Genomic DNA, 11475 nt, shown 5'->3' on the forward strand with positions numbered 1-11475 from the left:
TCTCTAGATAATGCCTTTTAAAAATGAGGTTGTTGTCTGGCCTTAGGTTGGATATATAATCCGGGCCTTGTAGTGTGAGACGCCTGAAGACTGGTAAGTACTTTTCTTGATCATTCAGTAACCATTTGAGAGCTTACTGCAGGCAAGGTATTGGAGGAAGCGAAAATACTGGAACCGGGGTCCTTGCATGCTCAAGAACTCACAGGCTGTGTGAAGAGAGGTGGTCCCTATGCATGGAGCTGTTACATAATGTCATGTTGACCTTTGGAAGTGGCGGTGAGACGCAGGTACAGACTGCTTGGTTCCTGCTCCTCGAGCTGAGATAAGAGGGTCACGTGAGATCAGGACTTGGCAGCCAGCCCAGGCAACACAGCAAGACTGTGTCTCTTTTTAAAATTAAAAAGATTATTGATGGCCGGGCGGTGGTGGCGCACGCCTTTAATCCCAGCACTCGGGAGGCAGAGGCAGGCGGATCTCTGTGAGTTCGAGACCAGCCTGGTCTACAAGAGCTAGTTCCAGGACAGGCTCCAAAGCCACAGAGAAACCCTGTCTCGAACAACCAAAAAAAAAAAAAAAAAAAGATTATTGATGGTATGCAAGTTGAGGACAATGTCCAGTCACATGGACAAGACAGTAAATGTGGCCGTGGGTAGCACTATCACATTCCCAGAAATAGGACAAAAGAGATCTCGGGTGATTAAGGCTTGAGCCAGGGGTTGTTTTAGTAGCGGACATCTAATTGCTAAATTAGGGGCTGTTTTGCGGCACTGGATTGAACTAGGGTCTTACCCAGATTCTGTGAGTTTTAAGAAAGAAACTCAAAATTAAAATAGATTGAGTTTTCGGCAGTTCACGGTTCTCTGACAGCCAGCCAAGAGCTATTTCCTGTTTTGCAGTTTGCGCTTTTCTAGTCGTCCCGGGCTGTCTGGACTGTTCGCTTCTGTCCTTAAGACCACGGAGAGTTTCGCATTGAAGCATCTCTCCTACTGTCTTTCTTTCAAAGTTGAAGTTTTCAGGCTGACCTTGAATTTATGATCCTTTTGCCTCTCACCAGTTAGAATAACTTAAAAGTTATTCTAAAAGTTTAGCTGGGAGTGTAGCTCAGTGTAGATGGCCTAGCATGTGCCCTGGGTTCCCTTTAACCATGCTCTTGTCCTGTCCCCACCCCTAGACGGGATCGTTTTAGAATTAGGTACCTCCACACTTTATATTCCCAGCCAAGACTAAATTTGGTTTTTGGGGGTGGGGGGTGGGGGGAGTGGCTGTATCTGCCTGGGTATGCATGTGGAGGTCACTAGCAAAAGTTGCTTTCTCTCTTTCTACTGCGTCAGTCGTGGGGATTGAACTCAGGTTGTCAGGCTTAGCAGCCCATACCCCTTTACCTACTGAGTCACCTCAGTGGCCCCCAAAGAACCTCTTTAGTTAATTTCATGGACTCTATAAAATACTAAAGATTTGAAGCTGGTTACCATGGTAATGCATATGAGTGATTTGTCTCCATGTATGTCTACACCATGTGTGCCTAGTTCCCTTGGCGGTCAGAAGAGGGCATTTGACTGGAGTTACAGATAGTTATGAGCAGCCATATGGATGCTGGGAACCAAACCAGGGTCCTCTAGAAGAGCAGCCAAGTGCTCTTCACTGCTGAGCCATCTCTCCAGCTCCAGGATCTATGCTTTAGAATTTCCACCCAAAAGCATGTTATCCCTAGCCGTCCTGCCTCACTCAGACTGGCCCTGGATATCTCGTTAGGAAATGAATCTGCCATTACAGATAACCACACTGCCTTCCTCCAGAGCAACTTGTGTGACCTTTAATGACTGTGTCGTCTAAGAAGGCCACGCTGGTGGTTATAGCCGGCATGCAGGATCCCGCAGTCTTCCAGCTCTAAGTGTTGAGAAGTGTTCCTCTGCTGCAGCCATGCCCAGGGGTTCCCTGCAAAGCCTTGCAGCCTACTGTCACTGATAATCACCAGAAACCTGTTTCCCACTGGTTTCTAACCACCACCACCCCCCCCCCCAGCAGACTGAAGTTTCTGCTTAATCGATTACTGCAAAAGACAGGGCCTCCTGTGTCACCACTGAGTCGGCTTCAGTGTCATTGCTGCGGGATGGGGGGATTGGGGGGATGGGGGTGGGGATTCAAGCTGCATCACATTTAACCCTGTCAGGGTAGCTGCACTTGGTCGGGTGGAGGAAAACATTAGCTGTGGCATGCCATGCAGTGAATGCGGAGGGCAGCTTTGAGGTGCTTTTCATCAGTGTTGGTGGCTTAATGGTAGCTCAATGGTAACGTTTGTTGAAGGCACTCACAAGCCGGGCTGACTGGTGTCTGTGGATTGTTTTTACTGATCCACTTTTATGCTTCTCCCTTGTTCTAATCAAATTACCCATCAGGAAGTGGCCTGAATCATACTGCTGATTTGCTTGTGATCTTGTTTTCAGTTGGGTGGGGTCATTTCCTGCAGTAAGGATGGTTGGTGTGTTACTCGTGCGACAACACTGAGAAGGACAGATGTGCTTGGGGGAGGCTCCAGGGCTCTGCCGGGCCAGCCAGGGGACTGGAGGGGCCTGGACCTACAGCTTTGTCGTCTCTCAGCCCTCCTGTGACCTACCCCCACTGAGGCCGCATAGCACCTGTGCGAAACAGAGCACTGAGATACCTGGAGGAGAAGGAATTCCTCCTGGCAGAGCCTGAGATGGCAGACTGTTCAGACAGAGTGCTTGCAAGCCTGTAAAGGTCCTGCGCCATCACTTAGCTGTGTCAGTGGCTTGGCGATAAAGGGATAATGAAATAGGTTCAGATCGAGGGGAAGCTTGCTGAGTTCTGTTTGCTGAGGAGATCAGTTTAATCTTGAGCCCCTGTTATTCAAGACAGAAACTTGAATTTTGCTGTCTGTTTAGTGGTGCCCGGGATGCCCTCTGCTCACCTCACGCTGTTGCTGTTTGCTGTTGCTGTTTTGAGATTGAGCTGACATTGAACTCGGTATCTGAGAAAGGCTTCGGTGTTCTGAGAGGTGGGATTACAGGTGTGAGCCAACACAGCCAGCTTCTACCTGCCTTTTTCTGTTACACAAAGCTGTGACCAAGTGCTGGGGAGGCTGATTGGTAAATTAGAACAATACACACAGAACATTTGCCCAGTAAATGACCAAACCCTCTGGGCATGCTGGCAGCGTTTCCTATTAAAATAAGACCCAGAGGGACAGCTGACTGTTTTGGTTTTGTTCTTCCTACCTGGGTTTCACTTTTGATAGGTCATTTGACTCAGAGGGTTCCAGAAAAATCAATAAAAGGCACCTGTGCCGGGCCTGAGCCCTGTAATCATAGCAGGAGTGGTTGGATCTCACCCTTCCTGCCTTGCATACTCTACTACATATCACCCCAGGGAGGAAGTAGTTCTAGTATACTCTGGAAGAGCCCACCAGTTGCTATGGATGGACCCCAGGGCCTTGCACATGCTTAGCAAGTATTTATCCCCACACTACACCTGCCCCCAGCCCTTTTTTGTAGCTTTGTCACTGGCCAACTTGATATTTTATATTTTTTTAATGTGGCTTCAAACATAACTCTTTTATGTGTCTCTCTAGGCTTTTAGCAAAGGAAGGCATTTTGGTCATAGCAAAGCAAATTTGGAATTTAGAAATTAACCCACCCCTTGAGATAGGCTCTTCCTATGTAGCCCCAGGTTGGCCTCTAACTTGATGGATTTCTTCAGTCTTAGCCCTGTGAGTGCTGAGATTACCTGCATGACTACCACACCTAGCTTTGAAATTATTGCTGAGTCAATGAATTGCTGGATTTTATCTTCCAAAGCATGAGCATCAGCAGTGGGCTGGAGAAACAGCTCAGTGGTTAAGAGCATTCGCTGCTCTGCAGAGCACCCAAGTTTGATTCCCAGCACCCACTTGGTGCCTCACACCCACTTGGTGCCTCACAGCCACCTGTAACTCCAGCTCTAGGGGTCTGATGTCCTCTTGTCACTCTGCAGGCACCAGGTACCACACGGTACACAGACGTGCATGTAAGGCAAACATTCATGCACATAAAATAAAAGTCAATGCTTTGTTAGATCTAAACACTTTGGAGTGATTATACCCCACACTGTTTGGAGAACAGATGTATTTACAGTGTAAACGAAAACGTAAGCAGCGAGTACGTGTTATTTCCCATGCTGCATCCCTTCTAGAGCTTTCTGCTTCAGTGGATAAAGTTGTAGAAAACCCGTAATTTTAAACCGCCTGGCTTAAAAAAACACAAAATACTACATAAAGAGTATTTATATCTTGGCCCAGCTGGAAACAGCATTGCTGTCCGAGACCAAAGGCTTATCCGGGATGTGTGGTGGTACACAGTTCTTACAGATGAAGCAAGAGGATAGATAAACAGAAGCTGTCACTCCCACCATTACATTTAAGACCAGAAGATCAGTTCTGTTTAGAACCGCATCTCTGGAAGAGATTGGAAAGGAAAAAACAACAAAGCTAGCATTAGTATTAGTTACTTTCCTATTGCGTTCATGACACCATGACCAAGCCAACTTATGGAAGGACCCGTGTACTGGGAACCCACAGTCCAGAGTCCATCACCATCACCGCAGGGAGCGTGTAGTGGGCAGGTGGGCATGTTGCCAGAGCAGCAGCTGAGAGCTTACATCTTACCCACAAACAGAAAGGAAGTGGCTCCTTGGGATGGTGATAAGCTTTGAAAGTTTCAAAGCCTAGCCGTGACACGGCACACTGCCTCCAGCAAGGCCAACCTCTCTCTACTCCCTTCCCAAACAGCTCTACAAACTGGAACCAAGTATTCAGACACAAGCCTACAGAGCCTTTCTCATCAAAACCGCTGTACCTTTAAATGACTTCAAGTGATTTTCATTTTTTTTTTTTTTTTTACTTTTTCAGCACATTCTCCAGCAAAGATGTAATCTATTAAAAGGCTTGTGTGGGGAACTAGAGAGGTGACTTGGAGATTAAAAGTGCTTCTTGCTCTTCCAGAGGACACAAGTTCATTCTCAGAACCCACATCAGTCAGTTCACTGCTCATAACCCAGTAAGGAGATCTGATACCCTCTTTTGACCTTTCAGGCACCTGCATACCTGTGGTGTGTAGACATATGGACAAATATACATAAAAATAAGTTTTATTTTTAACTTTTTAAAACTTTTTAAAAAATTATATGTATGGATGTTTTGCTTCCATGTATTTCTGGGTACCGTGTTTGTGCAATGCCCTCAGTGGCCAGAAGATGGCATCAGATCCCCTGGAACTGGAGTTGCAGATGGTTGCGAATTACCATGTGGGTGCTAGGAACCAAGCCCAAGTCTCCTGGAAGTGCAGTAATGCTCTTAACCACTAAGTCATCATTGCAGCCCCTAAAAAAATTATATATATATACATACATATATATACATACATATATATATATATATATGGAAATATAATACATGCCTGTAAGCCCTTTGGAAATATGAGGGTCTCAAATTTGGGACCATTCTGGGATGCAGAGTGAATTCCAGACCAGCCTGTACTACATAGCAAAACCCTGTCTCAACAAACACAAATGTAACAACTTAATAAAAAGAAACAATGACAATTACTTTACCAACTAAAGATAACAGAATATTAAAAGACAGCCTTTCCATATCGTCAGTGTCTGACCACAGAAAACTGCGTGATAGGAAGTTGTCCCCAGTATTGCTGCGATCATTTCTTTCATGGTTTCGTATAGTTTTCAGGTTGTCACAGAGCATTACTCTCATGTTTGGGGAGGGGGTTGTGTTTCTTACGGACTGTTGTCAGAAGTTAGCACTTCCTTCAAGCTGTATAAGCACATCCCGTCCCCCATCTTCCACCCCAAAGCATTCAGGATCAGGTTTACAGAGACACAGCAACTATTCTGAGTCAGGAGAAAGCAGTCGATTCACAGAGAACGTGTGAACAGCATTGGCTGGGCAGTTCAGCCCCTTCAGGGTGTGAGGCCTCTCTCTGGCTTCCTTTTGTGTAGGTGCTCACAGTGGCCATGTGGGACGACGAAAGGGGAGCATTGATGTGGATTCTGCCCACGTAGAAAGTGGAAGTGGACGGCCATGAATGTGCCGGGGTCACACACGGGCTAAAGACAGCCCCAGTGTTCTTCCTTCCAAACAAGAGTCTCTTTAGAGACTATCATCAGGATTTTGGCATGGTTTTCAAAGTGTCTTCACACTGATCCAAGAACGCCACTACCATGGGCTACCACCCCAAAATGGAACAAGCAGGGTAGACTTTTGTAAAAGGTGTTTGAGGAGGTATGACTTACGAAGCTGAGAATAACTCTAAGCCCCCAGTGCTTTGCTTTTCTTTTTTTAAGATTTATTTATTATGTACACAGTGTTCTACCTGCATGTAACCTGTATGCCAAAAGAGGGCATCAGATGATTATGAGCCACCATGTGGTTGCTGGGAATTGAACTCAGGACCTCTGGAAGAGCAGCCAGTGCTGTTAACCTCTGAGCCATCTCTCCAGCCCACCCCCAGTGCTTTTCAACAAGTAGTTCCAGCACCTGTTTGTACAGAAGGAGCTTGCTTGCAAACTGTGTCTTGTAAACAAGATACTGCCCCTGTGCTTTGCTGTAAGAAAGACAAATAATAAAGCATTGTTTTTAGGGCTGGAGGGGCATTTCAGTGATAGAGAGCTTGCCTAGCAAGCTTAGACTTAGTTTGTTCCCCATCAGTCTTTTTTTTTTTTTTAAGATTTTTTTGGGGGAAGGTGTTGGGAATGGGAAGTGGCTAGAGATAGCGCAGCAGTTACGAGTATTTCCTGCTCTTCCAGAGGACCCAAGTTCAGTTCCCAGCACCCACATTGGGTGGCTCAAAACTGCCTGTAACTCCTAACTGCGGGAGATCTGACACCCACTTCTGACCTCTGCTGGCACCCATACATATCAGACACATACATGTACACATAATTGAAAATTTTAAAGCTTTTTACTTTACGTATTCACACCCAATTTCACAAAAATGCATTTACTAAGTAAGGGCACCAAAACCACTAAACTAATGTTCAGGGAAAGTATTTTGAAGGAAAAAAAATGGCCTTTAGTGGTGAACTCACAGAAGGAGGAAGCTTGAAGGCCTCCAGGCAGACTGGGGAAGAAGTTGCAGGGCCCAGAAGAGGCAAACATTAAGGCTGTGGTAAACTGAAAGAAATGGGAGCTAAGAAGCTGCTACCTTGGTCATGGCTGGCAGATCAACTGTGGTGATGGCTTGGATGCAGGGCTGCAGGGATGGAAAACACAGGAGGTGCTAGGAACCACCTGGTGTAGAACCCACACCATTTCGATGGAGGGCAGGACACAGTGATCTGGATCCCTTGCACAGTCAAGTTCAGCGCTGCATCATTCCTGCTGACAGATCCCAGGTGTCTGGAGGGCAGGGAGGACTGGCTGGAGATGAGAATGTAAGCAGCTGACATGGACAGCTGGGGTCCCGGTATTCACAACTGTGTAGGGAAAGGCACTGTTCTAGAGGCCCTCACTTTCAGGCACCGAGCCCCAAGAGGAAGGCCAAGGAAGGAGTCTGTAAGGAAGAGCCATCTGAGAGGACCACCCTCCCCTCCACCTTACCAGAAATTTTATATACATTATCCTATGCAGTAAATAGAACAGACTCTTAGTGTAGCTAGAAAAACAAGTCAATGGCACATCGAGTTCTCAATCAGAGGCCTTGCTGCCACTAGTTCATATAAGTTATAGAAAGTATATTAGTCCATTTGGGGGGGCTGTAATGAAATACCCAAGGCAGGCTACTTTATAAAGAAAGGGGGTTAATTTAGCTTACACTCCTAGGAGGTTGAATGTGTAGGACTTGCATCTGTTGATAACAAAAGCAGCAGAGTGCATCCTGTGACAAGAGCTAAGACATATCCTTCCCACAAAACTCCTAGGAGACTCAGTCTAGACGCTGCACCCTACACGTTTGAATCCCCATCACTTCCCAAAGGCATCTCAACACTGCAATTGAGTCCCTACCTTCTTAATACCCTCCAATTGAAATGAATACTAGTAGTGATACAAAAAAAGTTTTAGGGAACATTTAAACCATAAATAAACACAAGGCTTCCAACCAGCTCCTGCGCAACTTGCCCCACATGCTGTGTCTGCTCTCATTTCTGGGCTCTTGGCCTCTTTCAGAGCTGGTTTTGTGGTTGCCGTTGCTCCTTGTTGTTTGTCTGGGTGGTAGCAATACAGCAGTTCCCTTTGCCAGTGCTTGGGCTTCGGTGCAGCAGCAGCTGAGGAAAGGGCTGGAGAGATGGCTTGATAGTTAAGAGCACTATGTGCTCTTGCAGAAAGCTTGCGCTTAGTTCCTGACGCCCACCTCAGGCGGCTTATAACTACCTGCGGCTCCAGCTTCACAGGATCCAATGCCCTATTCTGGTCTCCGTGGACCCCCACACTCATGTTCACACACCTACATATAGACACACACATAATAGTTGAAACAGAAATAAATCAAAACCCAGGAGAGCCTGATCGTAGGGTCCGGAGTTGCCATTGTGTGTCCTTGTCATTCTTCCAGGGTCAAACTCCTCCTTCTCTCAAAGACTTGGTGCTTACAGCTTCCCCTGGCTCAGACAGACTCTCTGAACCTAAACATAGGCAATACCTCCTTTTGGAAGCCTGTTTCAGGGGCTGAACATAGTAGCACATGCCTGTAATCCCAGCTACTAAAGGAGGGTTAAGGAGGAGGGTCTAGGAGGAGGGAGTTCTAGGCCAGCATGGGCTACACAGCGACACCCTGTCTCAAAAATTAAAACAAGCCAACAGGGCTGAGTGGTGTGACTCAGTGGTAGAGCTACGGAACTTAGCATGAGGCCTTGGCATATAGCCCAGTGCCAGAGAAGGTTGTAGGGCAGGAGTGTGGGTGGGAAAAGCCAATAGATCTCTGCAAAGGCTGGGCACTGTTAGGAAACCCAGCCTGGGATGGGCAGGTTCTTATTCTAGATAGCTTCTGAGTGGGTTTCCTGTTAACCCGGACATCCCATGCCCTCTGCTCCCTTCTTGACCTTGAGACCAATTATGGGCCTCAAAGCAGTTTTTTTTCTTTTTGTGACTTTTCCATGACCTCAGGCAAGTAAAGGGGTGCCCTGCATCCCCCCCCCCAGTCAGCTATGCTGCAAGTTGTTTCCACAGACCCCGGTGAATGTCTATGAAATCCCACAGTGTAGCCACAGCCACCCTGAACCTGCACATCCAAGTACAAGGCAGTGTTGACCTGTCTGCAGTCAATCCTGAAAGGCAAAATCAGGATGGAACCTGCATGTGCCCTTAGAGTCGGCAAAAGCATCGCCTTCCTGGGCGGGAACACCTCCCTCCTCTCAGCTTAGCTCTGTAGAGCCCTGGTACTTGGTCCCTCTGGATTCTCAAGCAATCTTTGCTTATCTCTGTCAATACACTTGTTTGTTTGGTTTGGTTGTTTTGAGACGAGGTCTAGCCCCAGCTGTCCTAGAACACGAGGTGTAGAACTCTGGCCTTGAACACTTAGAAATCCTGCCTGGATTCCAGGAGTAAGCCACCACAGCTACCTGTTCAGGGATTTGATCCCCTCAATCTTGATGAAGGAGGTATTTAGTGATGCTCGTTTACTTAGAGTTAGTATGGGAAAAAAGAATCCCAAGGGAGATGATTTCTTTTTTCTTTTCTTTTTTTTTTTTTTTAGTGAATTCCAATCTTTGGGAATTTAGTTTATATAACACAATGCCACAAATGTCTAAAGTTACAAAGACTCTCCAGTGCTCTTCCCTGTGTTGAAACTTGTGATGATTCCTTTTTTTTTCTTTCGTTTTTATGGTGCTGAGTAGGGAACTGGAACTTTGTGCATGTGTTTTGTGAGGCAGCTGCTTAGCCACTGAGCTGTACTCCCCACCCTCCCTCCTCTGCCTGGCCTTGAACTGGTACTCCTCCTACCCCAGCACCTCTAGTATCAAGACCACAGGTGTGCATCAGCTGGGACAGTTGCAATCTCTTGATCAGTTTTGAGCAAGGATTCTCTTGTTTGTTTGCTTGCTTTGTTTTGTTGTTTTTCAAGACAGGGTTTCTCTCTGTAGCCCTGGCTGCACTGGCATTCACTCTGTAGACCAGGCTGGCCTGGAACTCATATTCAAGGTTCCGATCTGAGATCCACAAATCCCTATGTCTATGGCTTTCTTTAGTTCCCCCAGAAATGTTCAAAACCATTTTTTAAATTTTTTTTTTATTTTTATTTTTTTGGTTTTTCGAGACAGGGTTTCCCTGTAGTTTCTAGAGCCTGTCCTGGAACTCGCTCTTGTAGACCAGGCTGGCCTCGAACTCAGAGATCCGCCTGCCTCTGCCTCCCAAGTGCTGGGATTAAAGGCGTGAGCCACCACCGCCCGGCCAAAACCATTTTTATTAGTAATAATAACCAGTTGTAATAATAATAATAACACGCCTTACTCCAAGCTTCTCAGAAGGCTGTGGCAGAAAGAATACAAGTTTGAGGCTGGCTTGTGCGACTTAGTGAGCCCCTGTTCCAAATTAAAACTAGAAAGGATCTGGGGGATTTGCCCAGCATGGCAGAGCCCTGGGATGGGGTTCAAGTCTTTGTACCTCAAAATAATAATTACAGTATTAGTAGCTAACATTTAGGCAGTGTTGCCATGTGCCAGGCCTGTTGTATATGTTGCTAGGCTCACTGGATTGGAGCAGAGCATTTTGCTTCCTTCCTAGTATTCCCAATCTTTTAGCTACTGACCTCAGAAGAGGAGAAACCCACCGCTGGACCCTCCCTTCTCCTGTGGTGTTTGCAGGAGCCTAAACCCTGTCCCTACTGCCTTTGTTTAGAGGAGGGTTAGCCACTGTATACTTGCTCTTATTCCCACTTCAGTCCCATCAGTACTACTTTCCCAGCCGTGGCTTCCTCCTTAGCCAGGCTGGGAAGAGGGGACGCCCTCTGGCAAACAGGTGCTAGTTGCGGCACTAGCAGGTGCATTTCGTGCATTTCGGATCTGTTCAGAAAGGCGGGCTACCCTTTAGGGACCTAGAGAGATACCCTAGGGGGCTGGCTAAGCACTGAGAAGGGACCTTGGCCCTTCCTCCTCGCATTGCCTCTCTTGACAAAATCTGGGTCTGTTACTGAGTCTGCTAATCGAGCTTTGTGACCTGCTGCTGCAGTTGTGGAATGCCAGACCCATTAATCACACCGCCATGAGCCTAGGCTTTGTGGAAACAAAATGAAAACTGAAACCTAAAAAACAAGCGGATGGGCATGTCCTGAGTTTTTCCATAGCTCAGGGAAATTTGTGACTTTGTAAATTTGCATTAAATCAAACCTCTGGTTGCAGAGGACCCTGGCTCCACCCTCCCCTCTCCTAGCTCCATCTCACTTCTTTCCCTTAGAAACCTTCTGAATTGTTTACTTCCTGCCCTTGAGAAGCCAGCCTTGCAGTGTTATACCAGTTTGGGGTTGTTTTGGAACA

This window comes from Arvicola amphibius, chromosome 4, assembly GCF_903992535.2.
Source record: "Arvicola amphibius chromosome 4, mArvAmp1.2, whole genome shotgun sequence".
In the NCBI taxonomy this organism is placed as follows: Eukaryota; Metazoa; Chordata; class Mammalia; order Rodentia; family Cricetidae; genus Arvicola; species Arvicola amphibius.